Here is an 18,107-nt window from a genome sequence, read left to right on the forward strand (position 1 = left end):
AGCGTTAACCGATTTTGCGATTTGTGCGATTTTCAAGCACAATTTCCTTTACTTTTCCGATGTTTTCGTCGTTTACTGATGTTGCTGGACGACGTTTATGAGGCAAGTTTTCAACCGATGTACGGCCGTCTTTGAACGATTTGTACCACTGGAAATCACGTGCACGCGATAGAGCAGAATCCCCATAGGTTGTCTGCAACATTTTTAAGGCGTCTGAAGCCGAAATTTAGTTGGAGTAACAAAATTTCAAACAAATTCTTTGTTCAACTTGAATTTCCATCGTTAAATTCGAAGAACACACTCGAGCTTGACTTGTTTACAGTAGCACAGAAAATAAACTACGTGACATATCACGCTGAAATTTGCCATGTAAGCTTATAACAGTCCTACCAAAAAACAAAAAATTTATTTTTGCCATATGTTATCCGCGGACCGTTTTATTGATAATGTCTCGTTCATATTTGAGTGGAAGATATATCGGGGGTTTTTTAACTGCATGAGAACTATCGTTAACGATAACTACAGCTTGATGGCTGAGAATGGCAAACTGTGTTTCCATGTCTGGGCAGTAGGATTTGGCCAGTCATCATGAATCGTTTTACGCCAGAACAATGCTTCCAAATTGTGGAAACTTACTTTCGAAAAAATATATCTGATCGAGAAGTTAATAAAGTGCAGCATCATCGATCCTTATGTCCTTCGAAATGAGGAAGGAGCTTCCGTTACGGTGAATGGCGAGCGCTGTCAACTGAATTTTTATTTCCAAAATTTAATCAGCTAAACATTTCCAGCATTTGGTTCCAAGAAGTCAGCGCAACTTGCCAAAGTAGATGGATTTATGTAGCTTGAGGAAGGCTAACTTGACTGATCAACTATTCTACATGAGGCGGAACTGATCTCTAGTACCGTCGTAGGATTTTATACAGCAAGTAGTATTCAGCAGGTAGGGCTTTTTCTACTAAGTTGCTGTGAGGGAGCTCCCCATAAGCAATTAATAACTGGCTATGTTTAGCAGGGTGCGTTAAATTGCTGAGATTTTAGGAAACACATTGGCAGACTAAACTCTTTGTTAGTGACCCGGCACCCAATGGTTTGGGGGCTATATAATACTTATGTAACAGTTAAACTCGTCTGTTTATCTTGACTTTATATCTAATAGCTGAAAAACTCTCCCGTCATTTAGCTAACAGTCAATCACTTTTGAGGCATCAGAAGCCTCTAAAAATTTTCTGTCTATATGTCATTTAATACTCCTTAAAAAAAAGCTCAGCAAATCAACTTTCTCAGTATATCTACAAATTTTCATAGGCAGCATCATTTCGTTGCTTCTGCATTGCACAAAATTATGCGAAATTATTTATTTGTACGCGTTGCGGTCGTGAAATCAGCAAATGAAAAAAGTAACAAAATATGTTGAAGCTTTGTAGTATTTTTTACTACTTGTATTTTAGTATATTTTTTCATTGTCTGCATTTTTAATGCGTTGTTAGCATAAAGGAAATTATCAATCAACAGAAGCGGCAGAAGGGAGAGGCGACCGAACGAGGCAAAGACAACCGTATGGCTTTAGATTTTCGCATTCATTTGGACGACGTAAGAGTAGAAGTAATAACTCTGCACTTGATATCTGTACGTAAATATCAAATTTACTTCTAATGATCTGCATAATGCGTATTTGGAGAAAATACGAAGAAAGATTATGACGGAAAGTCAGCAACCTCAGCATAAAGGCAAAGGAGTTGCATTAAATTAACTCAATGATGACATTTGTTTATCATCACAGTGATAAGCTCAATCGGGCAGGGTGGCTAAATACAGGGATTTTTTGAAGCGCATTGTTATTTTATAACTCCCAGGTCTCAACCTTGGCTTCAAGTAAAATCAGAGCAAATTTCTTTCTACATTCAGATTTGTGCGAGTTGAGATACTTCACTACTGAGCACAACTCTCCATGACTCTCTGTAACACGATCTTTTGAAGGTTTTTCTTCACTGTCGCTCTCATTGATATTTAAAAGTGGTGTGGCTCGCTGTTCTGCACATATTGGGCTGTAGTGCTCCTCTTCCATCAGTCGGTGGGTCCACTTATCTTAAAATCGAATACCATGAGGGACTGCCTAATATCACAATTGCAGAACAAAGTAAAGCCTTATCGATACAGGTGTACTCCGACTTATCGACTGATGTTGCGCCTATTTCAGTCCAAGGCAAAGTAAAGGAATACATATCTATAAGGAAAAGTAAAACTCTTTCTAGAAGCTGTTATGACCTACCAAAAGCTTCTATTCATCGAAAAGTGAAGGAACGAAGCAATTCTTTTAGGAAGTCAATTCGCCTCAATATCACATTCGCTTTGAAAATTTTGCCGATAATGGACGCAGAGTCCACCACGTCTATATTGATACTAAATTTCTGGAAGTTGGATCATGAAAAGAAGACTATAATATTTACATTCAACTTTTTTTTGCTTGCCCCAAGCACGATTTCCGGGGAATTTAAATTTAAAGACGATGTTTTCGAATGATGAGCGCTGGAATAGAACCTGCAATCTCCCATATTCTGCCTCTCTTTGCATCTTTCTCTTTATCCCTCTTTCTCCTTGCTCTGTTTCTGTCCCCATCTATATTCCTATCTCTGTATGTGTCATCAGTACCCGTTTCTGTCTTTGTCTCTGTCTCTACTTGTGTCCCTGTCCCCTGCCCTCGGTGCTCTACCCTCTGACTCTGTCTTTGCCACTGCCTCTTTCTCTGCTTCTGCGCCTGTCCCTGTCCTCTGTCTCTGTCCTCTATCTTCGGTCCTTTCTCCTCTGTTGTCTGTCCTCTGCCTTCCGTCCGCTTTCTCTATCACTGTCCTCTGTCCTCTGCCCTCTTTCTTTGTCGCTGTTCTCTGCTTTCTGCCCTCTAAATCTGTCAAAAACAACGCATGCAGGTGTGACAAATATTGAGAAATATAAAATCTAAACCAAGGTTCTTTTAAAACCAAAGTGGCCACACTTTTCTCTATTTTTTAGAAGTTTTAATCTTACATTTTTGTGTGCAAATCGCATATACACCGACGTGGTCTAGATAGTTTGGAATAAAACTGATTTTAACTTCCCAACAATTAGCTCGCGGTTGGATTTTAGTAAACTTTTGGAAAAATGTTGAAGCATCTGATTGTTTATTATGGCTTAAATGTGTAAAGTTTACAGCCCTAATATTATTACCATAACTAACACTATAAAGAGACTTAATATTTTATTAAATAGCCATTATTATTTTCTCTAAACTCTGCTCAGGCCAAGCCTTTCAAAGGCCACCTTCGCAAGCACCCCGTAGCTTGAAACTGCAACCTGACCTTTGGATCTTTATCGAATTAATTGAAGGCCAGTTAAATTGCATGCTGTAAAGTGCATGAATAAGCGATACAACAACTACTCGTTGAAAAGAGTAAAGCAGGCATCGAAGTGTGTAAGTGGTTGAGGCAAAACTTATATTAAAACTTGGCATTGTGGCAAGGGTAGAAGTTCAAGTAGCAATGGGGCTGGAGGGAGCGCAAGTAGAAGGAATAACGTAAAATATGCAAACGACCAACAAACTATATTTTACAATTTTTTCTTTGACAAGCGACCACCTAAAGGAAGATTATGTTTTCATCTCCTACAAATCTTGCAAGAAGTTGTCGGACTATCTGCATAAATTGAAAAGATTTTCCAGAACACCACTACACAGACATTGGACGCTGAGGCGCAGTTCAACTGAAAAGCTGTCCAGGTACATAAATGCCATATTCCCTACTTTGGCAGAGGCTGGCTGACTGGCTGCCTGGCTTTTGTGTCTGCGCCGCCCACCAGGTGCAGAAGCCAAACGCTTGATGGCGCATACAAATGAATTGCGCGCCATTCATATTAAATGTACCTTCCACTCAGCTGCGTATCTAACCTTGATCAAGCGAAGCCCATTTACATTAAATCTTCCAAGCATATTAACAACGACAACAACAGCAACAATACAATAAGCGCATGAATGACGCTTTCAAATCCTTGCCTTGCTAATGCCACAAAGCCAATGCTGGGCTATCTTGTTGTGCCGCTTTATTGGTTGCTGGCGCTTGTTGTTGGCCATTCATAAGTTAAGTCGCGTAATCGATTGAATTTGTCGGCATAGGCTGACAAGATATACCAGTAGTTGTAGCTCCGCCTGCTGGCTGCCTGCCATTCAGCTGCTTTTAGTCCTGCGCCACCCGCCTATGCATCCATGCTGCCAATATTGCCGTCGATTGCTGTGTTGAAATTGAGATTTATTGCAAAAATTTAAATAATAATGTACATTTTTCTCATGCCTTTCGCCTTGTCGCGTTTTTGAATGGCATTTTCTTAATCTGTTCAATCTCAACCTTTTCCAACCAAGCCGCTTTGTCTGCTTAATATGCGCTCCGATTATTTTGCCTGTGCCTCTTTGCCATCCTGGCTTTTGTAAAGCAAATACTTGCAATTGTTGATTGCTTGGCGGCATATTGAATCGGTGCGTCCTTTGGAGAGATTGGCTCACCTTTGCATGCGCCAATTCTTCTAAATTGCCAACTTCCTTTTCATATTTGCCGCAATTCTTTCCTTAGAAAATATGCTTTTCGTGGTGGTTGCGAATTCCTGGTCGGCTATTATTGGAAAAAAAATATTTTTCTTTACAACTTGCAACTCGAGAGCTTTTATAGATAATTGATTCTCATCTGCTAACGATTAAAAGCAAAAACAACTCCTTATGTATGTAAATACATACACACCTGCACGTACACATACTAGCATGCTTTACTCTTTGAATATACGAAAAAAATCATTTGCTTGCAGCGGCAACGCTTGGTTGAAAGGTTTATTGAATTCCTTGTACAATATATTAATTATCTTTTATATCTAATCAATTTTAAAGATCCGGCGAAAACAATTGGCAGAGCAGTAGTTTTTAAGTCATTATAATTTTTGTTTTTTTGTATTATCAAACAACATTTTAAGTTCACTTTACAATTTGTCATCAGCAGTACCAAATTTTCTAAGCTTTGCAACCCCAATCATATGTAAGTTGATCTCATTTTCTCAAAACATATGATGACATGATTTTCGAAAATTTGAGAATTTAAAGTTGTATTGATTTTCTAATTTTTTTCAAAAGCCAAAAATTTTTCTAAAGTTTAAGATACTAAAGGGTTTTCACATAAGAGGTGTTATTTTGATATTCAAAGAAAAATGATAATTTCTAATATAAATGATCGGATGTTTATTTCATTATAAAAAAGATGCCGTATATGCCGTTAGTAGTGGCAAATAACATCAAGCAAATGACTACCACGCCGCCGGCCGCCGTAGCCGAATGGGTTTGTGAGTACCATTCGGAATTCAGAGAGAGAACGTTTGTTCAAATCCCGTGAAATACCAAAATTAAGGAAAAGTTTTTTCTAATAGCGGTCGCCCCTCGGCAGCCAATGGCTAACCTTCGAGTGAATTTCTGCCATGAAAAAGCTCCTCATAAAAAATATCTGCCGTTCGGAGTCGGCTTGAAGCTGCAGGTCACTTCATTTGTGGAACAACATCTGGACGCACACCACAAATAGGAGGAGGAGCTCGGCCAAACACCCAAAAAGGGTGTACGCGCCAATTATATATATATATATATATAAGCAAAGTCTTTCAAGTGTCTCGGTAATATTTTTCGAAGTAAATTAATATTATTATTAATAAAACTTTTGCTGGATTTATTATTTAGTCCTAGGCGATGAGCAAGAAGTAAAGGTATAGCTTGAAGTTTGCAGCGGTGATGATAAGGAACGGCTTCTTTCTCTAAATCTCATGCAACAAGCTCTGTTCCCCACCAACCATTGGGGGACCTGAAAAAAAAACTTATCAGAATTGATCCAGTCTTCCATTCTTTTCGCGCCTAAATCATATTTGAGACATTTTTTTACTCAGATTAAGTATTTATTCAAAATAATATTTGGACTTATTTTGTTTTTGGTTCCTTTGGGCTTAATTTAAATCACCGCAACACTATTATTTCCATTTCTAATATAATAGGCATTCCCACTTGAATATCACAAAGTAAACAACGAAAAAAGCTCCTCATAAAAACGCATTTGCCTTTCGGCGTCGGCTTAAAACTGTAGGTCCCTCCATTTGAGGAACATCATCAAGACGCAGGACACAAATAGGCAGAGGAGTTCGGCCAAACACCTACCAGAAGTGTAATGTATTTTTTTTTTTTGGAAGTTTTGAACATAAAATTTATAAAAATTTTCAGGATTTGCAAAAGCTTTAAAAGTAAGTATGGAAAATTTTTCAAACAAAAGTTTCCGAATTTTTCAAAAGCAAAAAAAACTAGGTTGCTCCAAGGTGCTAAATAGTTTTACTAAAAGAATCACTAAAAAATTACAAAAAAGGTTATTAATATGATAAAAAAATAAATATTAAAAAAATTCAAATATTAAAAAAAATTCTTAATAAATAAATAAAAGTAATGTTTTTTTAAAAAATTAAAAATATTTTTTTAAATAGTGACATAAATTTGTAATATTAACTAAGTTTTTAATTTATTTAGTCTCATTTCTTTGATATTTGGCAGAATTACGAGGAAAAATTTCCAAATTAATTAATAACAAATAATCCGTGTTTATTTCGATGCTTATGTGTTCTCACCTCTGAAAATGTTATCTGCTTTATGTTTGTTTGTGCTGGAGCTAATTCGTTTGCATAAAAAATTCTATACTAATTGTTGAAATCAGCCTAAAGCAGGCACTAATCAGGCATATTTTCCCTTGGGAAATCAACACTTTTTATACAAGCAATCTTGCCTCTCTTTCTATCATCCATTGATTCTATGATTTTATCGACTAAATGTACAAAAAATGTAGGAGAACACCTACACACACACACACCCGCTTGCTTATGAATATCAAACAATATCAAGTACGGCAAATGCAGTTGAAATTCCAAGCATTGATTTAGCCTCAATGAGTGATCGAAAATTTAAACAAGATTGTTAAAAATACATACGAGGAGGCATGCATACATGTAAATGCAACTTGCCTGCTTTTAGGCGTTTATCTACAAATTGAAAATTAACTACAGGCAATAATGCAAAGCCAAAGTGTGTTGTGATACTATTTAAGTACAACGGCATAAATATTTATGTATAGAACTGGCAATATTGACACAGTAAATGCAACATCCAAGTCCCCACAAACACACACACACATACTTAAGTGCAAGTACATGTGTCTGCATGCCAATAGTTGCATACCCACTTAATAGCACAGTGGCAGCAGCGGCAAATTGCAACAGCAGTAAACATTAATTTCCTGTTGTTAATTGCAATTTTCTTCTAAACATTTTCCGAAAAGCGCTTTACAGGATAAGCAAACTACAGGTGACTAGAAACATCGAAGTTAGTGCAACCAAATACACAAAAGTGGATTTGTACACAATCAGGCACTTGTGTGTGTGTGCTTATATGTATTTGTTAAATGTTTGCTAGCAACTGATTGAAAAATGACTCTTGGCTGATTGAGTCTAGCAACTGGACTGCATAGTTGGTTACAACAACTCGCTTTGCTTGCCAGCTGTTTGGAAGCTTGTTTATTGTGCTGGCGGAAGCTACACTTGATCGAGAGTGTATTTGAATATACAACGGCCGCCAGCTAATTAGCAACGCTGGAGTGCTGGAAGTTGCTTTACTGGCATCGCGAAATTTCAATATTAAACAGGGGTTTTTATAAACTTAGTATTACTTTTAACTTCTTCTTTTTTTAACAAATCACTCAGCCAAGCGTTCCAAGGTATTTTTTGACAGGTTGAGCAACATGCGGCCGAGCGTTGTCATGTTGCAAAATAACCTTGTCGTGCCTTTTTACCGTTTCCGGCCGTTTTTCTTTCAATGCCCGGCTTAAACGCATCAATTGCAGTCGGTAACGATCCCCCGTGATTGTTTCGCCCGGTTGGAGCAGCTCAAAATATACGACGCCGACCTGATCCCACCAAATGCAGAGCATGATTTTCTTGCCGTGAATATTCTGCTTGGCCGTCGACGTTGATGCGTGGCCGGGCAAACCCTATGATTTTTTGCGTTTTGGGTTATCGTAGTGGATCCATTTTTCGTCGCCAGTCACCACCCGATGCTCGCTCGATCAGCAATTCGCACGTAAAAAATCGCCGTTCGACGTCGCGCAACTTCAACTCGTACGGGACCCAATGTCCTTGCTTTTGGATCATTCCCATCGCTTTTAGACGCTTGCAAACGGTTTATTTATCAACGCCCAATGATTCAGCAAGCTCTTCTTGGGTTTGGCACGAGTCCTCGTTTACCAATTCCCCCAATTCCGCGTCCTCGAACTTTTTGGGCTGTCCAAGACGCTCCTTGTCTTCGGTGTGAAAATCACCACTATTGAATCGTCGAAACCAGTACTCACATGTTGAAATCGACGGAATATGGTCTGGGTAGGCCTCCTGCAGCAATTCACGGGCTTGGGCTGTATTTTTTTTCAAATTGAAGCAGAAAAGCAAAGCATTCCGCAAATTGCGTTTCGACGGCACGAAAGTTGACATACTCGGAGCACGAAAACACTGCGTTGTTTATACTTCAGCGAAATGACAGATACTGATAAACAAAGCCTAGGGATGAGGCTTTGTCATGAATATATATTCAGTATTGCCAACGCGATAAAGTGATAAATAGCGCCATCTGTGTGTCACCTTTAAAACTAATTCAACCTCCATAAAAAATCGTTGGAACCAGGTCAGTAGCAGCCAGTTTCGTCAACGAGAAAGTATTTGAAATTTATTTATTTAGTCTGAGTTTATAATAAATAAATAAATAAATTACTCATTAATAAATCATTAATTAAGTAAAGAAATTCGCTTTTAACTCTTTTATTTTACTTTAATATTTTGCTGCTAGTCGTTTATTTTAATTCATTGCTTTACAACTCCTGAATATCGATTCAAATAATTTTTGACAGACATACTTTGAGCTCCTAGTCATATGCTAACAGTGCATCGGTTCAAACATTCCCTTCAATCTGTGGCATTCTTTACAAACTCTAATGAGGCACCCTAATATGAAGGTTTTCTACTGAGTATACTCCAACTGATGTCAAAAATTTTTTGACTAAACTAGAAGCAGTTATTTTCGCATTGGCGTACAAGGATTGACCTAGGCAATCGAGAAATTATGTACGTAGATAAAGAACTGAATCCATTGCTCGATCAAAGCCAGAGGTAAATGAAAGAATAGCTTGGAGATTCATTAACTGCAAACTTTTTCGATAAGATTAAAATTACTGGGCATGATGCAAAACAAGGAATTTCAAAATATTTATTTTAAAAAGCATAACAAGGAATAGATTTTCGTTAAAATGTTGGCATGGAATAAAAGGTGGGGATAATATCATAATACCTATGAAAAAATACCATATATGATATTACAGAAATCGATGTCCACCTCAGTGCCAAAAAAGAAATACAAATATATGGTTCTAGACGTGACCTAGTAAATATGAGCTGCTGGAATCAGGTGAAAGCACAACTGAAGGAAGGTATCGATTTTTTGCGATTGAGAAAAACGTTAGGAAATTTCGAAAAAACATTATCGAGAGATATGTAAGGCACACGTCATCAAAAATTGTTTGGAAAAGCTCAAATAGAAAGTACTGATTCATGCGCGTTACTCCAAACACTTGCAAAAGGACTTGACCGGTTGTTGTTGTTGTTGTAGCAGTATGAACATTCACCATACATGTACGGAGAATGCTGCTGGAGTGACAATCCTTGGCCGTGTATAAAGCCAGGTCGCTCCGATAACGCAGAACCGACTGCCGTGGGAACGACTTCGCCTCCGCGTTTTGCTTTTTTATTTGCGAAAAACGGAATTTTTGAATTTTTATCGTTTACTTCAAAAACCAAGTCCTTGTTTGAGAGAAGAACACCGATAATGAGTAGGTGCGTAACTACCACCCGCTAGGATCCTGGCACGAAATTCATTGTGACCCGAATAATGTAAATGACTTTCTATAAGCGGTTGTCCCTCGGCAGACAATGGCAAACCTCTGAACGTATTTCGGTATTAAAAAAGCCCTCCATAAAAATTACCTTCCGTTCGGTGGCAGCATGAAACTTTAGGTGCCTCCATTTGTGGAACAGCATCAATACAAAATATTACAAATTAAAGAAGGAGCTCGACTAAATACCCAGCAAAGGATGTATGAGTAAGTTATGTATACACATAAAGGTAACGCAAAATTAATCATCCTATCGGTAGGCTTATATTTTTCCAAATGGCGTTGTATGCCAAACAGATTGAATACTTGTGAACTCGACAGCTAAAGGAAACAAACGAACAAAACAGTGGAGTGCGCCAATGTCGACATAATTGCATCGCTGAATGCATCCGCACAAGTTAATCATAAGAGATAAGTTGTATAAAAATATATATTTTTTAAATATTATGATTGAATTAATATTATTTTAAAATAAGTTTTCAAATATTGGAAAAGCTAGTTAACAGAACCAATAAATAATGGAAAGAAAAAAAATGGTAAGAAAAGTTTTTCAGAAAAAAAAAAATTGGATGATTAATTTTATGCCACCTTATATAATTGCACAGGAGCCTTGAGTTAGATCAAATTGCGCATATGTAGAATAAAAGTCTTTTGTAAATGTTTACGGGTCAAAAAAATACAGAATCTTTTAAGTTGTCCGGTCAATAAATCAATACTACTTTGCACAAATGAGTTCTTTCTAATGAATTACTAATTGCTAATGAATTACATACGAAAGACCTGATCCCGGTTAGTAGACAACATCTGCATGCCATTCATGATTATTTGCCCGTAACTGTAAGCGCCTGTATTCAAAAAGGTAGTTCGCATGAAGTGTCTGCTGCCTATTTTAAATGCCTGTGCCACTCTTCGGCAAAATTATTATAGTTTGCTGCTGATTATGTACTTGTTTTGTCTCTAAAGCAAACTCACACACGCGTACGTATGAGTGTGTAAAATTCAAGGCATACATGTGTGCGTTATCTAAAGTACAAGCATAGTAAATATATTTGTATGCGCCACAACTGGCCACTAGTCCATCCAGCAGTTGTTGTTCGGCTACTTGCCTGTGATGGAGCTCCACACGAGACCGATTTGTTCTAAATATAAACAAATGCATATCTAAAAGTGCATACTTGTATTTTTCAGCGTGCGTGTAGTTGTTTGCAAACCTTGTAATTGCAAGGCAGGCAATATTTCAATCAAAACAAGAAATAAATTACAGGATTCAGCGGTGAACACAAAGCGCCAGAGACAGCCCCGTCACACACATACTCGCCTATACTTCTACGGAATTGTTGATGTGTAAGTGTTGTATGTGTGTATATATAAATATGCAGCTAAGTAAACAAGGCTCTAAACTCTTGGCAACACAATGGCATATTTAAAAGAAATTTTTTCTCAACTATTTTGTTGATACTTAAAAGGTTTGCTTCTTTTTTCTCAGTACGCAAATGAATTGCCGCCATGGAGGCAACAAAAGTTTGCAACTCCAGTAACGTTAAACGCTACATAGCAAGCAGCACATGTGAGTATGTGTGTTTTAAAGTTTAGCAACTTTGTTAGTGTACACCCTATTCAAAAAAAAAAAAACAAAAAAAAAACAGAAAGTTTCTAAATAAAATAAAAAAATACGCTTGGCGCCATCTGTTGAAAAATAGAATTGGAGGTATCTCAGACGACTGTGAGTCACATTTTCATCGATTTGCTAGGGCTTCAACGCTTAAATCCAGATTGGTGGTATATAAAACGGACAACGGACCAACAATTTTTTCAAACTAATCAGTTTAGGAGCAACACTAAAGGCGCTCCCAAGGAGAAGCTATCTGAAACCGATTTTCACTGAACTAGCTGAGGAGCTTCGAATATGAGCTTGAAGTGCTGAATGGAGATCATCAGTGGTAGGCCATACTAAAAAAGTCCTTTAAAAAAACCAAGAGCTAAGTACTCTTTAGTTACCGCGAGGAAATTTCTGAATAAAAGGAAATTTTTTTTGGTATACCATTCATATCCTGCAAATTTTATAGGTTCCCGAAAAAATACTTGACTATGAACTGAAATCGAATTACGAGTAAATCAAGAAAGCATTAAAGCTGCTGCGAGCACTATCCTAAACAACATTCCGAGAAGAAGAAGCATGTAAAATATTGTTTCGAAGCGGAAGTTGAATACTGACAAAAACTAAATATTACTCACGAATGATTCACTCACTACTTCTATTTGTAAAAAGATCAGTTTTTATTTGGCACAGAGGGTGTATGCTGCATTGGCAGACTGACATAGTTTTTTTTGTCCTGTGTGGCAACAAAATCACGCTGTGAAAACTTCTTTCAATGCACCGTTAAAGAGCTGCTTCATTCAAGTTACCAAAGTTCAACCTTTGATATTGCATCGTGATTTTAAAACAGAAAATTTAAAAAGAATATTTTAGAAGAACAGATAGCTTTTTTTTTTGTCGGGACAACTAGCAAGTGCAGCACTCAGACATGAATTAAGTCCATTGTACTAAACTTGGATTCCCTTTTAATTATCTTTAAATCTACCTGATCTCCGAAGAAATCTGAGTAGATCTTGTGGTGCCAAGGAGCTAAGATGGTCGCTTCTTAACACATCAGTGCCAAAGACCTCACACCTGATTCGAGCGAAGGCGGGCAGATGCACAGGAAATGGTCCGCCGTCTCATCCTCCTCTTCACAAGCTGGGCAGAGTACACTGTCTGAGATGCCCAACCTTTCCATGTGCTTCGCCCACCGAAAGTTGCCCGTCATCAGTCCAACCAGCCGTCTGCATTCCCCTCTGCTTAATGACAGAAGGGTTTGCGACAGTCGATCAGACATGACAGGTAACATCAGTTTAGTCCTTCTGCAGCCTCTAGATAGCTAGTTTTGCTTACAGATCTTTAGAATAAAAACTTTTAGAATATGAAATTTAGAATTTAGCCTTGGATTTTCTCTTTGGAAATTTTTTTATTTCTTGTTCTTCTTCAGTTCTTCAAACATTTAAAAAAATCGACTTTTAGTTTTTTAGAATAAAATGTACTTTCTAAAAGAAAATTTTTTTGGAAAAAATTGTAATATTTGTTCTTCTTCGGCTCTTCTTAAATTACAAATTTATTTTATTTTTTATGATAAACTTTTTCGTAAAAAAAAATATTTTTAGTTCTTTGTTCCCATTTGTTTCTTTTTAACATTTTTATAATTTGTTTTTTAAATTTTTAGGATAAAATTTTAGAATAAAAAGTTCAATTTTTTGGTTTTCTTTCGTTTTCCTTAAATTTATAAATTGATTTTTATATATTTTTTCTAATATTTTAGTTTTTTATATTAGATTATATATTTACATATGTGTATATATATATATATGTATATATAATATAATTGGCGCGTACACCATGTTTGGGTATTTGGCCAAGCACCTCCTCCTATTTGTGGCGTGTGTCTTGATGTTGTTCCACAAATGAAGAGCTACAGTTTCAAACCGACTCCGAACGGCAGATATTTTTACTACGAGCTTTTTCATAGCAGAAATACACTCGAAGGTTTGCCATTGCGTGCCGAGGGACCTACTCCATTTACTTATCGTTTTTATAATTTGTTTTGTATATTTCAGGATAAAATACAATTCTTAAGAGAATCCTTTTCTGGGAAAAATCTTAATTTTGAGAAAGTAAACTTTCACGGATTGCAGGCTCCCCTTCAGATTAATTAGACTGAATGAAGTGAATTCTTCATAGTAGTTAGTGGATGAACCTCATTAGATCCACTCTGTCGTATTTAAATAGCTAAGCTCACAGCCCGCTGGCTCTCATACATTTTTTATTCAGTCGCATTATTTGCAATTTCTCGTCGTTTTCCAAAGTATGGAGGATCTGGTTGCTCACCTTCTATGTAACTCCGACTACTGCAATCATTCGGCAGAGTAGAAAAGTGTTCCGTTCATAATTAAAAAAAAAATGTCTGCGTACAATCGCCAGATGTTGGAACAGTCTGTAAGCCAGTGAACCGTTTGTGGAACTCGGGAGTAGTTATTCAAACTTTTTAACAATATAAAACTCACGAGAATCGTGGTAGCGCAGATCGGTCTTTGGAGAACTCCATTCCAACACGTTCACTATTTTCAAACATATGGGAAAATATGTAGAGGAGTATTCCTTTAAAAAGTATATATACAATTTTTAGAAACACCAGCCAAGTTTAAAAAGGTTCATTTAAAAGGCAACACTGAGCTAAACGGGACATCGTCGTTCGTGATAGTTGCAGGGGAAAGTCTGCTCTACGTTTTAAGGATCTGGTGGAACACGGACTTAAAGGGTGATCATCAACAAGAAACGACTAAAATTAACCAAAGTTACTTAGCAAGAAGAAGCAAAATAATAGCATATATTATACAAGTTAAAGAACCAAACGATTAGTTGTGAATTTCAAGTGCCTGCACTGCAATTCAAATTAAAAATAGATTCGCATTTCTACTATGGCAGACATTGAGCATTTTACTCTAAAGCTATTCAGCCTATTTTGAAATATGTGAGACACACACCTTCATATGTACATGTTTATAAAATTTAAATTTAACTGTATTCTCTTTATACTACCACATTCATACACACATACATATGCAGACATGTGCTGCTCTCAACCTTACTTGCGGCCACTATTCATAGTCTGATAGGCAGACGGCAGGCACTCACTCAAGCTGTGTGCCAGACAGACGCCGCTCACCACACAAACACATTGCAGCAAAGCAAATGTCGAGCCTAAAAATATGCAACAAAAACTATATACACAAAAAAGTTGCTACCAACATTGCTGGCAATGAAACTTCTGTGAAGTCTGTGTGGATTTATAGTCTAATAAGCGGCCGACGAGAGCTGTCACACAAGAGTCAGGCAAGCGGAAGAGTATAAAGTGAGTGACTAGAAGGAAGCAAGTCATAGCGTAACTACTGCATACCGCAATCTAGACGATATGCGCCTATGAGTATACAAGAAAAGTGATTAGAAAGTTTACACAGAACAATGAAAGACAATTTAAAGAAGCAGGGAGGAGCGCGGGAATTGTACGCCAACATGTTTAGCAAAATTGCAAAATTGTAACATGTTATTAACGTGCGGAAGTACCAGTGAAGTCTACACTTTACTGCCAAGAGCACGATTGTATTTGTGGCAAGTTCAAGCAACTTACAATTTTATGCCCTACACATTGTATGCATTTGACATTTGATGCGTGCAACAAAACACTGCAACATGTGTGGTAGGCTGTGTAAAACGCCTGGGTGTAGGCTTGAAGGTGAAGGACATTAACCGATAGGGATAAGCAGGGCAGAACCTGAAAGTAGGCAGTAGCAAACCGGCATGGGCAGCCACTAAGCCATTTTAAATACCTATAATATTATTTGTTGCTAAAACGTCACTTAAGTGCAAGTGGCAGCGCAATTTATAGCGAAAGGGGGTGAGAAGGGTAAATTAACTATAAAACGGCGATATCCTGCGGTGAAAGGACTTATGTGTATGTGTGGGCTTAACTTTCAACAGGCAAGCACATAAATTATTTTTCTTTTTTTGGCCACTTGCGTCTTGCGCTTGTTTATTGCTTTTGTTGTTCTTTTTTCCTTCTTTTCTTTTTGCCTCGTTGCCAAACAAAGCAGCCGGAAATTTAGCCGGGAGAAATAATAATGTAAGCAAAATAACTTTGCATACTTTCAGGTCACATGTCAGAAGTCAACTGCGGGCAAATGCATGTTTTAAATTGCTAAGCAGCGTAGGAAGGGTTGATTGTGCAAGTGAAGCGGCATAATTTTTGGTAAGTAGCAGCATGGGAGTATACACCTAAGGCTCATTTATGTATATTTTTTAAGGTTAACGCACATTTGTATGCCTTACTGCACACATACCCTTTGATCCCTTTTTATTTACGTTTTCTTTAATTCTTCCTGAAAATTTAATAGTGCATAAGTTTATCTGTAATCATAATATTATTTTACTAACTCTTTGTAATGTACTTTTAGGCTAATAAACTAATAAACTGGTTAATGGCAATTCAGAGCGCGAAGGTTTATTCAATTTTCTATGTGCCACAATTAAAGAATTGGCTCTTTATGCTCCACTACCACGTTTTCTGTTGGTGGTGCATTTTGAAAAGGTGCATTCATATTTTTTTTATTGTATCTAATATTAGCATATCGCGCAGCAATTTGTTTTTTTTTGGTTTTGAAGAAAAATTTTTGAATGACTGCAATATCATTTTGCTAACAGGTTCCAATTGAATTTCTTTATTTATCAGCAATTACTTGTTTTTTGTTTCAATTATTTTTATTTTTACTACTTAAAACGCCTAAATCTATACCACATTCATTTCACTTTTCCCATTAATCATATTTATGACACACAAATATGTCTTATTTACTTTATTTTTTATTTTATTTAATTACTTACTTTTATATTTGCTTATAATGCCTAAAACTATACTATATTAGCTAATACAGTGCCAAAATTTCAAGAAAATTTGACAGAAACTTCATGAGATATGGGACTTTAACTGAAGTTCTCTGATTATGGAAATTCTAATCAAAAGACACTTTAGACGAGTTTTGTACATTTATTTTTGAGATATCGTTAATTGTTTACTTTCTTCTAAAGCGTACGACTTTCTTAAGCAAAACTTTCGACATTTTAAGGTTCTCGACTTGGCTGTATAGTTCCTTGTACAGCTACAATTGCCAACGGGCTTATGAACAATTTTACATAAATTGCGTACACTTTTATATTCAATTCATTCTTGAAGTCAAGGACTTTCGGTTGGTTGGTATGACTTACAGTTATATTAGCTCTATAAAGATAAGAACTATATGAACTACCTCTGTTATTGTGCTTTAATACTCTCGTAGTATCTCCTCTTATATTATCCTACTTTTATATTAAACTTAAAACATTTCCAAGCCTGCTTTTGACTGGATCTCCTTCCAACTACGCTCTAATGCGCTAAAGCGTATGTACTTTGCACCTTTTGCTTAAAACATACATACCTGTGTATGTTTGCCATTCCGACATGTGCCTTTTCAACTGTTTGAAGTAGAAAAGGCCAATCAGTGCCAAAGTCAATGACATGGCGGCAAATCCATTGATCTGAGCGTTTTTCACACAGTTTGTTGAGAAATGTGAAAAAAGGACTAAAAAAACTAAATTTTTTTTTGTTTTTAGCTCGATTTTATGTTAGTTTTTTAGAATATTTTTTCCTGCGTAGTTAACTGCATTTGTTTTGCTTTCTCTCTTCCTCGCTTAACGTGTTGAAGGAAATTTCCAATCTCAATACTCGTAATCATTCAGCCGTCTTATCATACCTTGGGGCGCACACCTTGTTGGCCTTTCACTTTAACTTCCTGCTATTCATTTCCCTATGTGTTTTCCTTTTTATTTTTCAAGCCTGCTTTCGCCTTGTCCTGCACCACCTGTCGTGTCGTTTTTGCGTGCATTTTCAGCTCTTTGACCTACTAAACAATTTTTCAATCAATTTTCGGCAATTTCTTTTTTCCACTCCTTTTTCTATTATTGCCTTTCGGGGGATTTCAAATTCAACCAACTGATAATAAAATATTGCGTTGCGGCACATGTAGGCTCCTGCATACATATAAATAAACAAGTGACACAGGGTAGCAACTCATGCAGAATTCTACAGGGTGATTGCATAACAAATTTATAGGAAAAGTGGCAAATTTAATAAGTGGTGGTTAGTGAAAAAGGGATCTATTCACAGACATGCGTTTGTTTGTGTGTATTGAAACGTAGAAAGTCATAATGTTAATAAAATATGCATACACACATTTAGGCGCATAAGAAAATTGAGATTTTAATAGTGAGATATATTCCGTTATATTTTAGCTGCCCTCATTCCAAGGCATTCCTCAACGGCTCTCTACTTTTAATGGTTACTACTGGACGCCTTAGGTATACAGGAAGGAAATTTCATACACATAAAAAAATCAAAATACTCCATTGTAAATTAAACCAAAAGCGGTTGATGTTCGTTTATTGAGCTGTAAAAGGAAAACTTAAGAATA

Source organism: Anastrepha obliqua, chromosome 3 (assembly GCF_027943255.1).
Source record: "Anastrepha obliqua isolate idAnaObli1 chromosome 3, idAnaObli1_1.0, whole genome shotgun sequence".
Taxonomy (NCBI): domain Eukaryota; kingdom Metazoa; phylum Arthropoda; class Insecta; order Diptera; family Tephritidae; genus Anastrepha; species Anastrepha obliqua.